This window comes from Taeniopygia guttata, chromosome 25 (assembly GCF_048771995.1).
Source record: "Taeniopygia guttata chromosome 25, bTaeGut7.mat, whole genome shotgun sequence".
In the NCBI taxonomy this organism is placed as follows: Eukaryota; Metazoa; Chordata; class Aves; order Passeriformes; family Estrildidae; genus Taeniopygia; species Taeniopygia guttata.
This window is the reverse complement of record NC_133050.1, coordinates 4,453,905-4,471,474: the sequence shown is the minus strand read 5'-3', so window position 1 is coordinate 4,471,474 and position 17,570 is coordinate 4,453,905. Positions and strand designations below refer to the sequence as shown.

Here is a 17,570-nt window from a genome sequence, read left to right as displayed (position 1 = left end):
CCCGAACCCCGCCCGGACGGATCCCTCTATACTTACGCGTCCTGCGTCTTCGTCCGGACTTTGTGCACAAAATTTAAGGGGTACCCTGGGCCCGCTTCCCTTTTTTTTTTTTTTTTTTTTTTTGCTTTCGCTTTCTAGGCTTTTAGGTTCGTCGGTCGGGATGAGGGTAGAAACCCCGGTCTGAGTCCGCTCAAAGGAGCGGAATCGTGGCGCCCCTCTCAGAGAGAGGTTCCCCAGATCCGCGATCCGAGTCACGGCACCAAATTGTTATGAACGAGCACAATAGGCTTTCTAATCCAATTAAAAAGATTTATTAATGGTAGGAAACGAAAGCAAATCAGCGCGCTGGGCAGCAGTTATTCCAACTACCGCCCTTTCGTGCCCCATTCCCCCCCAACTTATTGGGTCTTCTCCTCCGGAAGTGTGACGTTCTGGTGTCTTTTCTGCGCAGGTGCACTCTGTTGCTAGGTGGTCGTTTTCTGCCTTTTGGTGGTCGTGGGATGAAGGCCAGTAGTCTTCCTCAGGGTTGTTCCTGTGATCTGGGAATTCTCTCAAAACAAGAAATGTTATCTCTAGGCACGTTTACTCGCATTCCACAAGATTACGGAACTGTCCTTGAAGATATTCGCTTAGGTGCTTTGATGCCTAACAACCAACCTCCACTCCCTAAATTAGTTTTAACTCCCTAAAGCAGTGTGTAACGAAGTTGTCCTTGAGAGATATTCTGGAATGCTTGGCAAAATGAGAACATGTTCAGACAAGTGAAAACTCTAAGTGAAAATTCTATTTTATAGATGTAAAAACTCTATATTATGAACAAAAAGGCCTTATTTTCCTAACATAAGGAGTTCTTAAGTATATAAAATCTTTACTAGCATATACAAGCACAGTTTTCTGATCAGTGGCTGAATGAATCTCGAATTGGCAGATAAACAGTGGCTTTGTGTACAGTAAGTACCAAGGCAGTGGCCACAAATATAGGTTACAGATGCTTTTCACCTTCTCCTGTATGATCAAAGCTGCTGTTGCCTGTATCCAAAACTGTGCTTGTATAAAACTGAAAGCTAAAGACACATAACTTGTGATCTTGGACCCCGGCCTTTTAGGGATAACTGTAGGGGTTGTTTTAAATTTCTTAGTTTAGTTGCTGAAGTGGCCAGCTCTCTTATAGATTTAGTATACTGATTAGAACTTGGGACTAAGGCCATTGCGTATTCTTTTGGATAGAGGTATTTTAGGATTTTAATTACAATTATATACAAAGCAATTTTATAAATAAAATTATAAATTACTCTCTCTGCTACAATATATTCATTTTGCTTGAATAAGTTTTAGTTTTAGTTCATTGTTTTTTGGTGTTAGTTTTTAAGGGGCTTTTGGGGCTTGTTTTATTTGAGCGTGGTGGATCTAGGCATTCTGCTTTTTAATCTTGATTGTGGTGAGTGTGGTGAGAAGTATCTGGAATGGTGTTTTTTTACTGCTTCTAAAGTCTTTTTTGGAGGAGACTTAAGGTAGACTTAATTCTTAGGCTGTATGTTATGTACTAGTTTACTTAGTGTTTTGTTTTGAGTTCTAGCTACACTTAATATTGTGACTGGAGCTCTAAAATTAGTATTATTTATTCTGGTGACTTTGACAGTTCTGGTGGGGAATGTTTCTGGCTACCTTGAAAATGTATTTGCTAATATTTATAAATATTGACACTTTCTTTTTTATGGGGGTTTTGAAAAGCCAATTTATTACTGCTTTTCAGATCCGTGTCCCCTCTCAATCTGACCAAGTTTTGTCTGGGTTATTCCTGGGGTTAGTTTGGAGGCAAGGATCACACTGTCAGTTCACCTGGCATATAAGCTCCTGGCAATGATCATGATTTTTTAAATTAGGTATGTGTTATAAAAGCGTGGGGAAATTACTATTTATTTTTGATGCACTCTGTAACACTGGCAGCCTTGGTCATTTTGGGAAAGGAGCTACACTTTACAAAAGCTTTAAGTAGTTAGGCCTTAGTGTATTTTTTGGTGCTTCTCCCTTACTAGTGACTACACATATGGGAAGGGATTTCTGGCTCTATTTCAATGGTAGCCCGTAGCCCATCCTTCTTGGTTATATGGTTTTTTTAAATAGTATTATTATTTTTTGGCTTACCTTTAAGGGAAATTTGTCTATAATTACTTTCTATTGCTTTCTTTGCCTTTCCAATTTTTTCTTTTCTTAATTTTGAGCTCACTTTTTGGTGTGCTTTAATATGCATACTTTTAGCAGCTGGATTATCTCTTGTGCATGCTTGGTGGTCTTTCCTTGCGAGGTCAGCAGTCCCTCCTCTCTCTCTAGACAGCTCCATGTGCGTGTATAACTCTGAATGCATATCTAGAGTTTGTTTGCCATTTTTAAGGCACAGGGCAGTGCAATAATCTTGGCTTTTTGCGCAGAGGTGCCTGTTGGTAAGGGTCTGGATTCTATTATCTCTTTGCAGGTATTGACTGCATATTTAGCATGTTGCTTTTTACTGGCAACGTAGCTGCTCCCATCAGTGAACCAGGTCTCTGCATCACCCAAAGGAGTGTCCTTGAAGTCTGGGCAGCTGGAGTAAGTAGTTTCAGTAGTCTCTGGGCAGTCGTGGTGTACTGCTTCTTCTTGATTTCTACTGCTTAATTTTTTACTGGTCGTGTCTCTTCCTTAAGCCTGATTACTGGGGGGGCATTCTTTGCCCTCCGTGGTATATTAGAGGCTTATACTTTAAAAATACTTGTCCTAATACCTCTTAATGAATTTCTTCTTCATTTTAAATGGCTGTTAATGTTAAACTTAATACTTCTATGTACCTTTGATCATTTACCTCTAGAGTAACCTCCTCATTCTAGAATGTTTAGCCAGTTGAGCATATACAGAAATTTGTAAATACTCTCTTGTTACTTTAAAGGTTTGCAAAAGTATGCCTTCTCAGACTGGCCAGTTTTTCTCTACACTACAACATAATTTTTCTCTACATTTTCTACAGGTACTAAAGCTTTATTTAAAAGTGAATATATGGCCCCTGTATCAACTAAAATTCCAGCTTTTTTTTTTTTTTTTTCCTGGATCCCACTGCCTCTCTCAGAGGGGTCTGTTACCTCCTAGTTCTGGATGAGATTAGACTGCCAGGAGGGGGATGGGTTTGAGTGGATATACCTTTGGAGCCTGAGTTTTCTTCCCTTTCAGGGAGATCTTAATCTTCTGTTACTTTAGGAGGAGCTTTTTACAAATCATATATGCTTTTGTGTTTCAGGATGATGAGTTTTGTCTGATTTCATATATCACTGCCTTATACTGCATGCTGAGCAACACATTTTATTTGCTTTCTCTTTGCTGTGTTTTTTTTTTTGTTTGTTTGTTTTTTGTTTTGTTTTGTTTTTTTAAGAGTTAACACCAGTGGGTCAGAAGGAACTCTGAAGCCAGTTACTCTGCCATTCTGGGTGATTATTTAAGGTGAAAAAACATATTAGCATACAAGACCTCACCTTATTTGCTTTCCTGTATTAAAACAGCATTGGTTGCAATAAGGTGTTATAAATCCTTTAGTTTTCTGAGCTGCCCTTATTGGAGGCTTTCTGGGAACCTCTTTGCTTTGGTTAGTTTTTATTGCTTATACTATTTTGTTTCTACCCAAGCCTCATGGTCTTTTTTCAGTTTTTCTCACACACAGACTTTCCAGGTCGCAGGTATGAGATGCGATCATTTACAGATAAGCTTTAAGATCTCAGGTTCTGAATTGGCTTGATTAGGAGCCTTCAATTTACACTTGGGGCATGGAACAGCAATACTAGCCCTTCTCACAAACTCTGCATTGTAATAGTACTCATACAAGGTGCCAGCCTCTTAATGCACCAAAAACTCCCGGGAATCGCCTGCAGGCTATTCTGTTTATCACTTTGGCATTTTTCCTTTATTTAACCCCTCTTTTACAAAATCTCAGTCTGTTCTAGTTCTCTTCTCACACAATCTAATTAAAGCATTGTTTCTACTGACACTTATTTTGTTGCCCTGCAAAAGGCTGTGCTTGTTATAGCAAAAACTCTGATATGCCCACAAACACAGAACCCTGTCCTTATCTCAAATTAAAGGAGAGTCAGGGCTTACCTTGCTGTGAGGGAGGAATTCTTGGAATTCCTTTAATTTGTTTTACTACAGTTAAACATAAATCATTATAGTGTAGCTCTTCTGCATAAAATGCTACACTTGTTGCAAAAAAAAATCTTAAAATCTCTATAAATACAACTATATAATCTCGAGAATTAAAATACTATAATGTGGGGGAAGAATCACACGAACTCACTGGGAAACTCACTGGAGGTATCTCTTAAAGTGTCCCCTTTTCTCAACACACCCCAGCATAACAGCGCACAGTAAAATTCCAGGAATCCAAGTCCGAACCACTGGGGCAGAGGAAACCCCGCAGTTCGTCTAGCCACTGTTCAAATGCACACAAATCACCGCCTTTAAACACAGTGCACGTCCTCAGCCCCGTTTCTCCGCTGGTTTCCCTTCCCCGCGGGCACTCCCTGCCCGCACAGCCGATCCCCGCCGGGCCTCGGTTCTCACTCGGCCGCTTCAGACACGAGTGAACTTCTCCCCCCGCCCGCAGGTGCACTCCTCGCTCCTGGTTCACCCTTCATACAGCAGCACCCGCACGGCTGCAAACACACGAACCGCACAGTGTCGGGCACCACCAGCACACAAAGCTCGGCTTCACTCGGCTCAGCCCAGAGCCGCTTGGGCCGCTCTATGGGAGCAGTGACCTCGTCTGCAGCCCAGCGCCCGATCGGCCGGGCTGCCCCAGGCCCAGGAGCGAGGCCGGGCCCTGCCGGCTCTGAGGGACTGCCCAGCAGTGCTGCTCTGGCACCCCAGGGCCCTCTCAGTCCGGCCCTTTATCGCACACCAGCGCTCCTTGGCTGTCTCCGCAGGTGGCAAGCGACGCAGAGCGGAGCCCCTCCAGGGAAATTCCCCGGGTGTGCCAAGGAGGTCTGTTCTACCCCCTGCCCCTGCGAGGACAGAAAATCTCCTGCCTGGCTCGCCATGATGAAACGCGGATGAAAATCAAACCCTACAATTCTAATAAAGATTTGTAGGGAATGGGTATGTTTATTTATAGCACTGTGGACGTATGTCAGGACTTATTGCCCTTTAATGGACATGCGTCCACAGCGTTATAAATAAGCATACCCATTCCCTACAAATCTTTATTACAAATGTAGGGTTTAATTTTTCATCTGCGTTTCACTCCCCAGGAGCAGGAAAAGCCCCATTCCCTATTTCCTTGTGGCTGCAGCCTGGAACATCCACTCAGAATGATGAACTTTCTGACAGCCCTGCTGAATGACACCAGGACAAAGTCGGTGAGAAACACAGGAAAATGTGTTTTGCTAGGAAATTACAAAATTATTTCTTTCTGTCCCATTCATTTTTAGTCCATTGCAGTTCTGTTTTCACAGTGCCACCTTCTCAGCTGATTGTGTTTGTGTCCTCCTCTCTCTCCTGCCTCTCTTTGCCTGTTCTGTTTCTCTCTCAGTGTCTCTCTGGACCCAGGGCAGCTCCCACCAAAGGCCCTGCCCTGATTTACTTCCCAATCCATGAGCTGCAACAACCACGGGTGAAGTTAGGAAGGCTGGCAGTGAAATGTCACTGTAAGATCTTGCTGCACTTGGCTTTCGGCCCCTTCTTAAGAGCTTTGCCTTCAAGGGCAGGAACATCTTTTCCTGGCTGGGAACTGGAATTCCAGCCCCTGGCAGCGTGTGCCGTGGATCCCAGAGGGGCATTCCCGAGGCTCCCAGGGTGCTGCTCCTGCCGTGCCTCCCAAGGAGCTGTGCAGGGCAGGGGACAAGGTGCAGCAGCTCCGTGGGCTCCTGCAGCACGCAGCAAAGGTGGCTTTGCTGGACATTTCCCAGCACATTCCCGGCTGCAGGCAGAGGGAGGGAGGGAAGGGAAGCGAGTCCCTGACAGAATCCCGGAACGATTGCGGTGGGAACGGAGCCTGCCCGCGGGTTCCGATCCCGGGAGGGAGAGACGCCTCAGCCCCAGCGAAGGTGCAAATGAGACCATGGGAGCGCAACCTGCGGATTTGACTGAACATGGATTGAACTGAACAAGAAATGGGAAGGAGAAAGGGAGAAGAAGAAATAGTAAAGGGATCTCAGAGAGAGAGAAAGAAATCGGAAAAGGGTCTCAGAGAGACAGAAAGAAATCGGGAAAAGGTCTCAGAGAGACAGAAAGGAATAGTAAAGGGATCTCAGAGAGAGAGAAAGAAATCGGAAAAGGTCTCAGAGGGACAGAAAGAAATAGGAGAAGGCTCCGGCCCGGCCTCCGCAGCTCCCCGGGACACCCGCCGGGCGCAGCGCCGCTCACAGTTCCAGCCAATCAGAGAAGGCGCTGAACAATTTCCAGCCAACCAGAGCTCTTCTCGCCGATGAGTCAGCAGTTGCCGGGCGGCCCCGCAGCGCCCCGCGGCCCCGGAGCGGAGTTCGGGGCTCGGGCCGGGGGGACGGACCCGCCCCGGGGGGGTCCCCGAGCCCCCTGCCCGCCCCGGGGCCGGCCGGGGGTCCCCCACCCACAGCCGGGGCTGCGGGGCCGCGGGCAGAGGCTGGGAAAGGGAGCTCCGGGCTGGAGCGGAGGGGCTGCGGGAGGAGGAGGAGGGACAGGAGGAGCGGCGGGAGCAGGAGCGGGAGAATCCCGCCGCTCGCACCGCCCGCACGCCGGGGCTGCAGCACCCCCTGCCCCGCCAGCATCGCCCCAGCCCCGAGCCGCAGGGCAGGGGGAGGCCGAGCTCGCCCCGGCGCTATCGAGGGGTCTCCGGGAGGATTTTTCTGGAGAGCGCTCGGAGCCGGCAGATGCCGAGCCCCGGATCCCTCCGGGCTCCCCAAGAGGAGCTTTTTCGGGGGGAGAGGAGCTGTGATCGCCCCTCGGAGGGTCCCGGGGGGACCACGCGGGGCTGGCCCGGTGCTGACAGGGCGGGACATTGGTTTTGGGGATCCCCGTGAGAGCCGGGGCTGCGGAACGTGGGACCCCCGTGTTGCAGCATTTTTGAGAGAAAGAGGACATGAGTTATCAGAGTTGAGCTACTCCAGTCTAGGCCTCAGATCTGAGCCTTGTGAGGCCTTCAAGCCTCTGACGCAGTTAGAAATTCAGAGCTTGTGGCGCAGATAGAAATAGTCTTAAGGTGTGATGGGGACCACTGGGTTGTCTGGGTGTGAATTAGTATAGGTTTTATAGTGTAAGGTGTAGGCCGTTTTAAGGAAAAGGTAAACAATGTTAGCCTACCAATCAGAGTGTCTTTGTTTTTGTAAACTATGTGGAAGCTTATATAAACTACCATCTTATCTTGAATAAATGGAGAACGCTTGATTAACCACATTGGTTCAGACCTGCGTTTGTCTTGTCCAGCTTTCCGTTTTTCTGAGATTCCCTGGCTTTTGCACAGCACCTCTGCTCCTGGCTGGAACAGTGGCCCCTTGCCCGGAGGGCACATGGTGTCCCAAAAAGTGGAGGGGCCTCAGCAAGAGGCCAATCCACCAGCAGCTCTAACAGGGCTCCTGCAATTTGTTTTTCAAGGAAAAGGAAATAAATTGTCATTTCCCTCACATAGTCCCTAGACGCTGGTTTCTCTCCCTTCTAATGCCCTTCACCGTCCCCTCGTGCCCCGCTGTGGGTGACACCCCTGTGCTGGAGGGCACAGCCACGGGCCCCTGGAGTCCGAGGGCTATGTCAGCAGTGGCACCTCTTCCCACAGGAAATCCTGCTGCAGCTGCCATACCCTCAGCAGAGCAGATGCCAAAGGCAGAGCAGGCAGCAGGAGCAGCTGGTCTGTCAGAGCACCAAGCCCCTAACCTTCCTGTCCAAATATCTGGATACGCAGTGACTCCACAAGCTGATGTAATCGAATTGGGGGCACTCCCCTGTGATGTTTCAGCCCAGAAAGTAGAACTAATTTCAGTCACTTGAGCTTTGGAACTGAGTAGAGGAAAAGGAGTTTACATTTGAACTTATTCAGAATACGCTTTTGGAGTGGTACATGCACATGGGACTTCTGGAAAGAAAGAGACCTTTTGACATATCAAAGCTGCGATCAAAAACGGAGAACAAATCTTAGGTTTACTTGAAAGTATCCAGAAACCAGAGGAAGTTGCCATCAGGCATTGCAGAGCACACCAAGTGGTTAAGACCAAACTGGAATTGGGGAAACATTTAGCCAACGAGACTGCAGAAAAAGACATATTAGAAAACATATTAGAAAACAAAGTTTTCTTATGCTGTAAAATGAAATATAGGTATTCAGAAACTAGTTCCCATACGGAACTGTGTCTCAAGAAAAGGGGGGACTTGATAAGGACCATAGAACAGAGTGTTAGCATTCAGGAACACACATAATCACGGGATATGATTATATGCAGGTGCTTTTACTGAGAGCTCTGGGAATCAGGGGTACAGACCCAAATCTGACTCTGACATGGCTTTTGAGCTGAACGTATTTTCTATTCTATCGTTATATAACTTACATATTAATTATTAAACTTATATTGTTCTATTGTATACATTGACTTTATTCAAGCATGAGTTTCTCGTGATCTTTCTTAGGCCCCCGACCACAGTTTCTCATGATTATCTTATGATTAAACAGTAATTCTATTTAATTACTACACAATCATCATATCTAACAGTTCTATCATTTATCATGTACTAGCTACACAGGTGCAGTTCTAGCAAGGTAGAAGGCCTACATGTACCTAGGGTATTTTTTTTTTTCAGGGCCTACTAAACTTAATTTTCCTTTTAACCCTAAATCCCCATGGTTTTAAAACCCTTTTACTATCACAACCATCATCAGCACTTGGGCGTGGCACAATTCGAGTGGCACAAACAGTGCCTTGAAGCCACTTCACTCTGTTATAAATGGCTAATGCAACAGCTGGCTCTCGCAATTAAGAGATTAATATTATATGTATGTTAAGGAAAGTTTATTGACTTATAGTTATGTAATTGTGATTTGTTGTTTAGATGTCCTCTGTTCACCCCATAGTCCATCTTCCCCACTCTGTATAGTTGCCAAGAGAGGGCCTTAGTAGTCCAGGCATGTGGAAGGAGGGTGTGTGTGTACCTGTGCTATTGCATAAAACATTTGAGAAACGGGCGAGCTTGTTGCTAGGAAGTGCAGCATGACAACACCTCAAGTGGCAAGAAAGAAACCTCCAGGGATGAAAGGCAAAGAAGAGTCGACTGACAGACCTTGGCAGGGGCCAGGGTTGCCTGAGGCAATCCCCAGGGGTACAAAAAGCGGAGCAGCCAATTTATAGATGAGCTCATGGAGAGAAACATCCAGGACAGGGAGGCTCCAGGGGAAATGCTCAGGACAGCCACGGACTGCCCAGAGGGACATGAGAGTGGTGGGTGTGCAGGGAGAAGTCACAGCTGCCTCCCTTCTGAAGCATCCTGAGGATCTGGACAGGGCCGTGCTGTGCCCTGGGCACTGACCTGGAACTGAGGGATGTGGCAGAGGCCTTTGGTGTCAGGGATGTTGAGAAGGCTGGGCAGTGTCATGGTGAGACCTCTCTCAAAGCCCCTGGAAAGGCCAGAGCCATCCCAGAGGGTCCCGGGCACTTGGGAAGGGCAGACATGGAACCAGTCTGCAAACAGGGCAGGGAGGGGATGGGGACAGTCACAGACTGGTCAGGCTCAGCAGGGAAGGGGATGTGGCAAATCCTCCTGCAGCCATTCCAGGCACTGGCAGCACAAGGCAGGGACTGCAGAACACACGTGGGAGGGAAAAGAAGGGGATGTTGTTTGCCCAGACCTTAGCAGGGTCTGTGACATGGTCTGCTGGGTCTCCTCAGAGCCAGATTGGAGAGACATGGGCTGAAGGAATGGAACATGGGGTGAGTGGGAATTTGGCTGAACAATGAGGGTCAAATGTCATTCATGGAACAGAGTCCTCTTGGCAGCCACGCCCTGGTGACATCCCGCAGTGACCAGCCCTTGACTACAATGGAATATTCATATATTCCCTGTGCCATGGGACAAATGCACTTCCAAGTCCTTTGTGGATGATGCCAAATTTCTGGAAACCCTTGCGCAGCTGCATCTGGTTAATGCTGCCTGCTAGAGAAAAGCTGAGCAAAACAACACTGGCAGGTTAAATGTGTGCGGCCATCAGGGGCCAGCAAGCCTCTTTCTCCCTCACTCTCTGTGATCTCCCAAACTTAAGGCAAAGGAGACACTCAGGTTTTGTAGATGCTCATGGCTGAAAGAAATTAAAAAGCTCAGAGAGTCCACAAAGGCCTATAAAGTCTTCTTAACTCATTATGCATTTGGCATAGAAATTGGGATGTCAGTCCCTGAGCTATAAAAGGGCATGTCAGTAGGTTTTGTATAAAGGCACAAGAGGAAAGGTGAAAGGGAAGAGAGGCAGAGACAGGAGAGACAGAGACACACACGTGAATCAGAAGGGCAGAGAGAAAGAAAATGAGAGAGAGAGAAGAGATCCCCAGTCCTGGTTCCAGCATTGATCCAGCCAATGGGATGTCCAGGGTGCTGGGGCACAAATGTGCCTGGCCTTGGTGGGAGGACCTCTTCACCGATCACTTTTTCCTGCCCTGGTGATAAGTGTCTCACTTTCTGTGCAAATGACTTATCACTTGCAGTTAGTTCTGCTACACCTTTCTGGAAATGGCTTGGAGGCTTTGGGGGTCTTTGGTGGTGTTGATCCCCCCACAGTCCGTGCCCACTTCTCATTCCTGCACTTGGGCCATGTCGTGCTTATGCCCAGGAGCCAGAGCAAGGATGTTTGTCCTGGCAAAGTTCTGCCTTTATCTGCATGGCCCCTTCTGCAGACACAGTCTGTTCTTCCTCACAGTGTGCTATTGCCAAGAAGTCTTGGTTGTTCTCACCAATCCTTGGTTGGTCCCACGGCCATCCAGTTTTTGATGTTTGGGACATGCAGACCAGGTCCTGATCTTCCGGGCTTCTACACCCTCCTCAGCAAGGGCCTCAAAAGGCAAAGGCCGCAGGTGGAAGCAAAGAAACAACAAATGAGATCAATCCTCTATTGCTGATTCTCATCAGCAGACAATCAGTCCAGCCACCTCTGGTAGGAACGGATCAAGAACATGTACTTTGTGTTTTGTATGAGAAATGTCTTGGTAAAAAATCTCCACAGCCCTCCCTGCCAGCCCTATCCCCTTCCTTTCCCTCAGTTTATTGCTGACCATGACATTGCATGGAATGGGAGATCCCTTGGGTCAGTCCAGCCCAGCTGTCCCCTCCCTGTGCCCTCAGGAACACTTGCCCACCCCCACCCATTGCCTGGGGGAATTGCAGACATGCCCTGGGCATGGCAGGGGCAGGGCAGGGCTGGCAATGGCAGGGCAGGGCCCGGGGGGCAGCGAGATGGGAGTGTGCAGCCTGCAGGGACACAGCAGCAGCTGTGGGACAGCGCAGGACAAGCTGTGCTGGACATGGCCAAGGGCCCTGGCAAGGCTGGCAGTGGCCAGGAGAAGCCAAGCCTTGGTGCCCTGGGGCACAGCAGCGTCTTACCACCAAGGGCTGTGAGGAGGAGACACCTTGTCCTGAGGCACTGGGGCCTCCTGGCACAGCCCCAGCCAGGCTGGGCACTGCCATCCCTTGTCCTGCCCTCAGCATCCCTCCCTATGCCAGTGCTCCCGGCAGAGCCCTGAGCAGGCGGGGAGGGACAGGATCTGCCTTCCCTGGGGCTGGGGCTCAGGCCTTGGCCTTTCTGCTGCCTCCAGCCAGCCCAGGCTCTGCTCAGCAGCTGAGCTGCCTACACAGAGCCTCTGCCTCCCTGCACTCCTGGCCTCAGGGAGCTGCTGGGAAGAGGCCCTGGGGAGCCTTGGTCAGGAATGGCCCTGGGCCCTCCTTCATGCTCCCAGGGACGGCAGGTTCTTCAAAGGACTTGGGCTTTTGCTTGGGGTCCTGAGAGGTTTGTGCAATCATGGCCTGCAATGATCTGCTGGAATTACTCCCTGGAGATTCTTTGTCAGGAGGTTTCCTACAATACTGATGGAAAACTATTTGCAAGAGCTTCCAATAAATCCACATTCCTCTTTGAAGAGTATATTTGATGACTGTTCTATTTAGAGCAGAGGTGGCTGCAGCATTCAGCGACTGATATTGGCCCAGGGACTCTCCTGAGGATGTCTGGCCTAGTCAGAGAAGCTGTGCCTGGAGGTCTGAGGCAGTGTGGACAACCTTGCCCCACATAGCCCAAGCCCGTCCTGTCTCTGCTCAGTCACCTGGGACCTGCTGTGCTTGGAGAACTGGCTGCGCTCATGCAAAGAGGGGTTTTCTTCTTTTATTTTTTGAAGCAATCTAAAACTCCTAAGCTTCCCCATTTAAAACAGACACACTCAAGTGTGTGCCAAGCCCTAGGTACCTCCAAGAAGGTTCCCCTTCCCCAAGGCAGAGCCCTGCAAGGAATGATGTAGACACACAGGAAGTTCTGCAATGAACACAAATCCAGAGTTGGCTCAGGGCAGAATGAGAGCCACTCCTGAAGGACAGACCAGCTTTGCACTCCTTGCAGCTCAAAGCTCCCAGTGGGTCGTTGGGAGGTGTGTGAGTGACTCAAGAGTGAAGGAAGGGAAATGCAGAGAGCCCTGGAAGTGCTTCTGTGCAGACAGGCTGTGGGGAAGGGCACCGCACACCTGCCCTGGGCCGGCTGTGAGGGTGGATCATCATCCCAACCTGCACTGGGCCATTGCAAGGGACTGCTGCCATGGACACCGCACTGACCCCAGCGCGCCAGCCCATTGCTCAGGGCTGGTGTCACTGCCCAGAGCCAGAGGGGAGCCCTTGCTGTGGGTCTGTGCCGTGGCCGCCTGCCCTGTGCCGCGCGGGCCGGTCAGGCGCCGCGGAACCTGCAGCAAACAGCAGGGCCAGGGCCAAGGCCAGGTCAGGCAGACAGAAAGGGGCAGTGCTGGGCACTGTTTGCATGGCAGCCCTCACTGGGACACCACACCTGGGTCACCTGGCCTGGCAGGTGCCATGGAAACCCCTGGCAGGGACTGATGGCACAGACCCTGGCACTGAGACGCTGCTGCTGGGCCGGGTGCTGAGCACAGGGCTGGGCACACAGAGATGCTTTTGTTCTTGCTGAGCTCCCACTGAGCCAAAGCCTGGCCTGCCCCTCCTCTGGCCACGCTGGAGAGGGGCTGGGGCTGCGGGGGAGCTTGGGAGGGGACACAGCCAGGACAGGTGACCCCCACTGACCCCGGGGATACCCCAGACCATAGGGCAGGCATCACGCTCAGGGTATAAAGTGGGGGGAACAAGGAGGAAGGGGGGACATTTGGAGTGATGGGTTTTGTCTTTCCAGGTAACACTTAGGCTGGAGGGGGCCCTGTTTCACCAGTGGGCAGGGTCAGCACCAAAGACACAGACACCAACTGAAGGAATTGTGTCATTTATATCATGCCCAGCTGCAAAGAATTACAAAAGGATAAGCTCAGCAAAGCACATCATCATTAGCAAAGCATTACAAAAGAAGCTCAGCAATGCATCCAGTCATTGCTACCAGAGATTGCCTGGAGTGATTAAGGAAAGATCCATCACCAGTTAGCCTCAGGCTTTACCATCATCCACAGCCACACATCAGCTGGGGGAAGCCAAGGACTGGAGAGCCACTCCCAGACACTGGGAATTCCTGCAGGTGCCTCCACCTCTGCAAGCAATGAGGCTCCAAGCCCAAAGCTGTGAGAGGACCCAGCTTTTACACTGTTAAACAAACAAGCTGGCATCACTGCCACTGCGAGAACATCTGCTTTCATTCTCCTGACTGCTTTCTCCCAAAGCCTGGCCAGGGCTGAAGGAGGAACCAAGGGAGTTGACTTTGATCCTTCACCCCCAAACAAGGCCAGATGGGGCCTTGTCTGTTTCTAAATACAGAAAGATAAATCCGTGTTTTATCAAGGAACACATGCATTGATCGTGTTGTTAATCATGCTTCCTTAATGAGTGGATACAAATACAACATTTGCTTGGAAGGTTCATCTAGAGGTGAGCTTTGCCTCAGGGCCTGTTCAGGCCTTGATCACAACCTGTTCAGGCCTTGGTACTTTGATCGGTCCTGAGACCTACAATCAACTACAACCTTTGTAACAATTCTTTCAGTAACACAGCTTAGATTTAGGTATTAGGCATAAAGGCATCTCCTCTTGTTCTACAATTAAGGGCAGTTAAAGTTCATTACTCAGAGCTATTCACGTTCCTTTTAAAACATGCCTAAATAGTTGCTATTCTCTGTTGTTTATCAAAAGCCTCTCTTTTCTTGAGACTGTCTCTTTTAAGAAAGGTCTCAATACTCCACTTCCCAGCACAAAGTGTCACAGCAACTCACCAAGTGCACACACTGCAGTGATGACAGGCCCTGCCACCAATGCATTTCAAAGCAGCCTCTAATTTGGCAGCCACGAAGCCAATCCCACCAAGAAGAATTTTCTTCTGCCACTCTTCTACTGCTCTTTCTGTCAAGGTGATTCCTGCCTGTTGGCCTTCAAACCCATCACTGCTAGCAGTGCAACATCCCCGTCCCCTGATAGCCCAGGTTCCTCCTTGGCCAGCAAGCAGATAATCCAAGGCCATGCGGTTCTCTGGAGTCCCCATTTGTGTTTGTTTGAGCTCATAGATTGTGCTAATGGGCATTTCAACAGTATCATTTACTACCTCTTCTAATAATCCATTCAGCTCATTCATGTCAACTCCACGGGATGGGGCAGTGCACATGGGGCACAGGGTGAACCAGAATCCTTTGCTTTCGGAAACCCAAGGCACTCTTTGGGTGGAAAATGTTCTCTGGGCCCTAAGTCTTCCGTGTGGTCGTTGCTGAAGGACCCTAAATGGGGGCCCTGCAGCTGGGAGCGGTGTGACACTGACACTGACCAGCTGCAGCACCCCAAGTTCTACTTGACATTGGGAGTGATGGTAAAGCACAGAAATCTTCTGACACTGTAGCCTCTATAACTGTAACAGGGTTTGGTTTCTCCTGAGCGGAAATCTGAGTGAATCCTGTCACACTGATCGTTGTATTCCCGTGTCCCACAGCACAGGTTTCTCTAACTGTCCCTTCATTGACTCCGTTACGAGGCAGAGCCCATTGACAGAGTTCTGGCCACCCCACAGGGTGGGCCCTCCAAGGGAACTCCATTCCTCCCAGCTTCAGCTGAGAACATACCCAGCAATTAGTGACACTGTGTGCTTTGGCTACCTTGGTCTTTAAATTTTCAAAACATTTTGATGACTGATCCCTTGGTGAAACTCTGGAGGTGTTTTGGCAAACGTCAGTAGTACTTTAGTGACACCATTCTTCATTCTTTTTGCTCAATGTCATTCAGGTTAGGAACAATAATTCTGTTGTCCATGGAGCTGGCAACTTTTTAATTCCAGAATAATGCCCCCAAGGTCCTTTAGTGTTCAGCTTTACCATGTTGTCTGTGGGTAACAAGGCTTGGTGGGGCCCTTTCCCTTTTGGCTGGAAGAGGGCCAGGACCTCTGCTTAAAGAAAAAAAAAGGAAAAAGAAAAAAAATACAATTAGATGAATTGTAAAAGATACAAATAAAATCCAAGTGTTAGTGAAACAACTTCTAAAGCCAGGGAACCTCAGGGAAACGGGAAACTGGACAAGACAAACGCACATCCAATCAATATGATTAATGCAACGTTCTCCGTTTATTCAAAATCAGGCGGTAGTTTATATAAGCTTCTATATAGTTTACAGAAACAAAGACACTCTGATTGGTAGGCTAACATTGTTTACCTTTTCCTTAAAACGGCCTGCACTGTACACCATAAAACCTATACTAGTTCACCCCCCGTGGTCCCCACAGTACTTTAAGACTATTTTCTACCTGCGCCACAAACTCTGAATTTCTAACTGCGTCAGAGGCTTTGAGGGCCCCACCAGGCCTCAATCTGAGGCCTAGCCTGGAGTAGCTCAACTTTCACAATTCATGCCCTCTTTCTCTCAAAAATGCTGTAACAATTCCCTCTTTTTCTTTTGAGCTACTCAGGCTGGAGTGAAGGCTCAATGAACTAATTTTTGCACACACTGTCTTTGACCCAGCCAGAAAAACCTGAAGAATTGAGCCAGTTATCAAATGAAGTGTCCATTTGGAGAACACTGCGTTTGGCTCGTTGAGTCTTCTGAGGCAATTCGAGAACCTGATGTATGGTGGGAGCAAAAAGCATCAACCTACCGATATAACATGGGCCTCCCCTAGCATTTTGAGGGACTGCTGACCAGGCTCGGTCCCCACAAATGAGGAAGGTTCCTGGGGGCAGTTTTTCCTGCACTACCTCTTGGAGTCGAATTGTTACAATATTCTAAATAGTTGTAATACAATGGTGATCTGGGAGACAATCAAGTGTTGTCATCTGTCAATTTTCCATTTTCTTGAGTTGGTTTGGTAGCATAAGATCCAAATATCAAACAGTAATTTCCTGGGACAGAACCCAAAAGACCAAATTCTTGAAAACTATCATCAGTAAATTTAAGGTTTTGCACAAATGCAACAGCTTGCGCTCCCAGAGTGCTATTTAAACTTATTTGAGCTCAGGTCCAAGTCTTGAACTCTGCCATGGGACCCAACGAGACTCCAAAATTAAACAAGTACGAAATAAAAACATTGAGGCCCACCACATTCTTCTCAGGTTCTTGAATGCCCTGTCTAACATGAAAGAAACAATCTTAATTCTAAACATAAACTATAACTTCTAATAAACTAACTTCTGATAAATCTAACTTCACACTTATGATATTTCAACTTATTTTTCTGTTTCATCTATTCTTAAAATTCTGTTTCTGCCTTTTCGTATCAATGCAGCAAGAGCATCTGTCCTGTCCATCACACGACTTCTTGGTTGGATAGGTAAAAACACTCACTCAAGTAGAATTTCTGTTGATCCCCGTTGGGACCTCCCTCTTTTTCTTTTGCCATTGAAAGACAATGGCAAGATGAACAGAAAAATCACAGGCATTACTAAAACTTATTAAAAACTTAGCAAAAAAAAATTCTATAACATCATTAAAAACACACTTATAAAAAAAAAAAACTCAAAGCCCACGATCTTCTGTGGGTGAAACACAAATCTTTGCACAATCCACTTTTGCTGTGCATCCTCTGATCCACTTGTGGAGAGATCAGTGCCCTCTTGCAATTGATAAGTTCCACATTCTTCACTGAAATCCATCTAGATTCTGCACCTGTTAAAACACAAACAAACCCAACACCCCCACAGGGACTGGAGGGTCCTCTCTCAATTCTGTTCCCTAAAACTTGCATGAAGAAATGGAAATATCAACATCTTTGTTATAAACATGAAAAACATTAAGAACAAAACAATGCATATAGTAAAGAAACTAACAACAAATAAAAATCAATCAAATAATACACAATCAATATTACATATAAAATCACAGTTACCAAGTGCTACACTATCAAATTGTCATCCCAGAGTCTGCAGCAGCTGAAAAACCTTAAAACAACAGAGATTTGGATAAAACATGTCCGGATCATGTCTCTCCAAAACCTCCTTT

The 17,570-nt window shown here is 47.9% G+C and overlaps 1 long non-coding RNA gene across 2 annotated transcripts in view; it reads right to left on the bottom strand.

Annotated features, from left to right (window-relative positions):
• Positions 1-14,704, bottom strand: part of LOC140680592 (uncharacterized) — a 402,733-nt gene extending 388,029 nt beyond the window's left edge. For both annotated transcript variants that reach the window (XR_012051938.1, XR_012051941.1), the window contains exon 1: positions 14,375-14,704. This is a non-coding gene — a long non-coding RNA (uncharacterized lncRNA). The remainder of the gene's footprint in view (positions 1-14,374) is intronic.
• Positions 14,705-17,570: the final 2,866 nt, after the last annotated feature.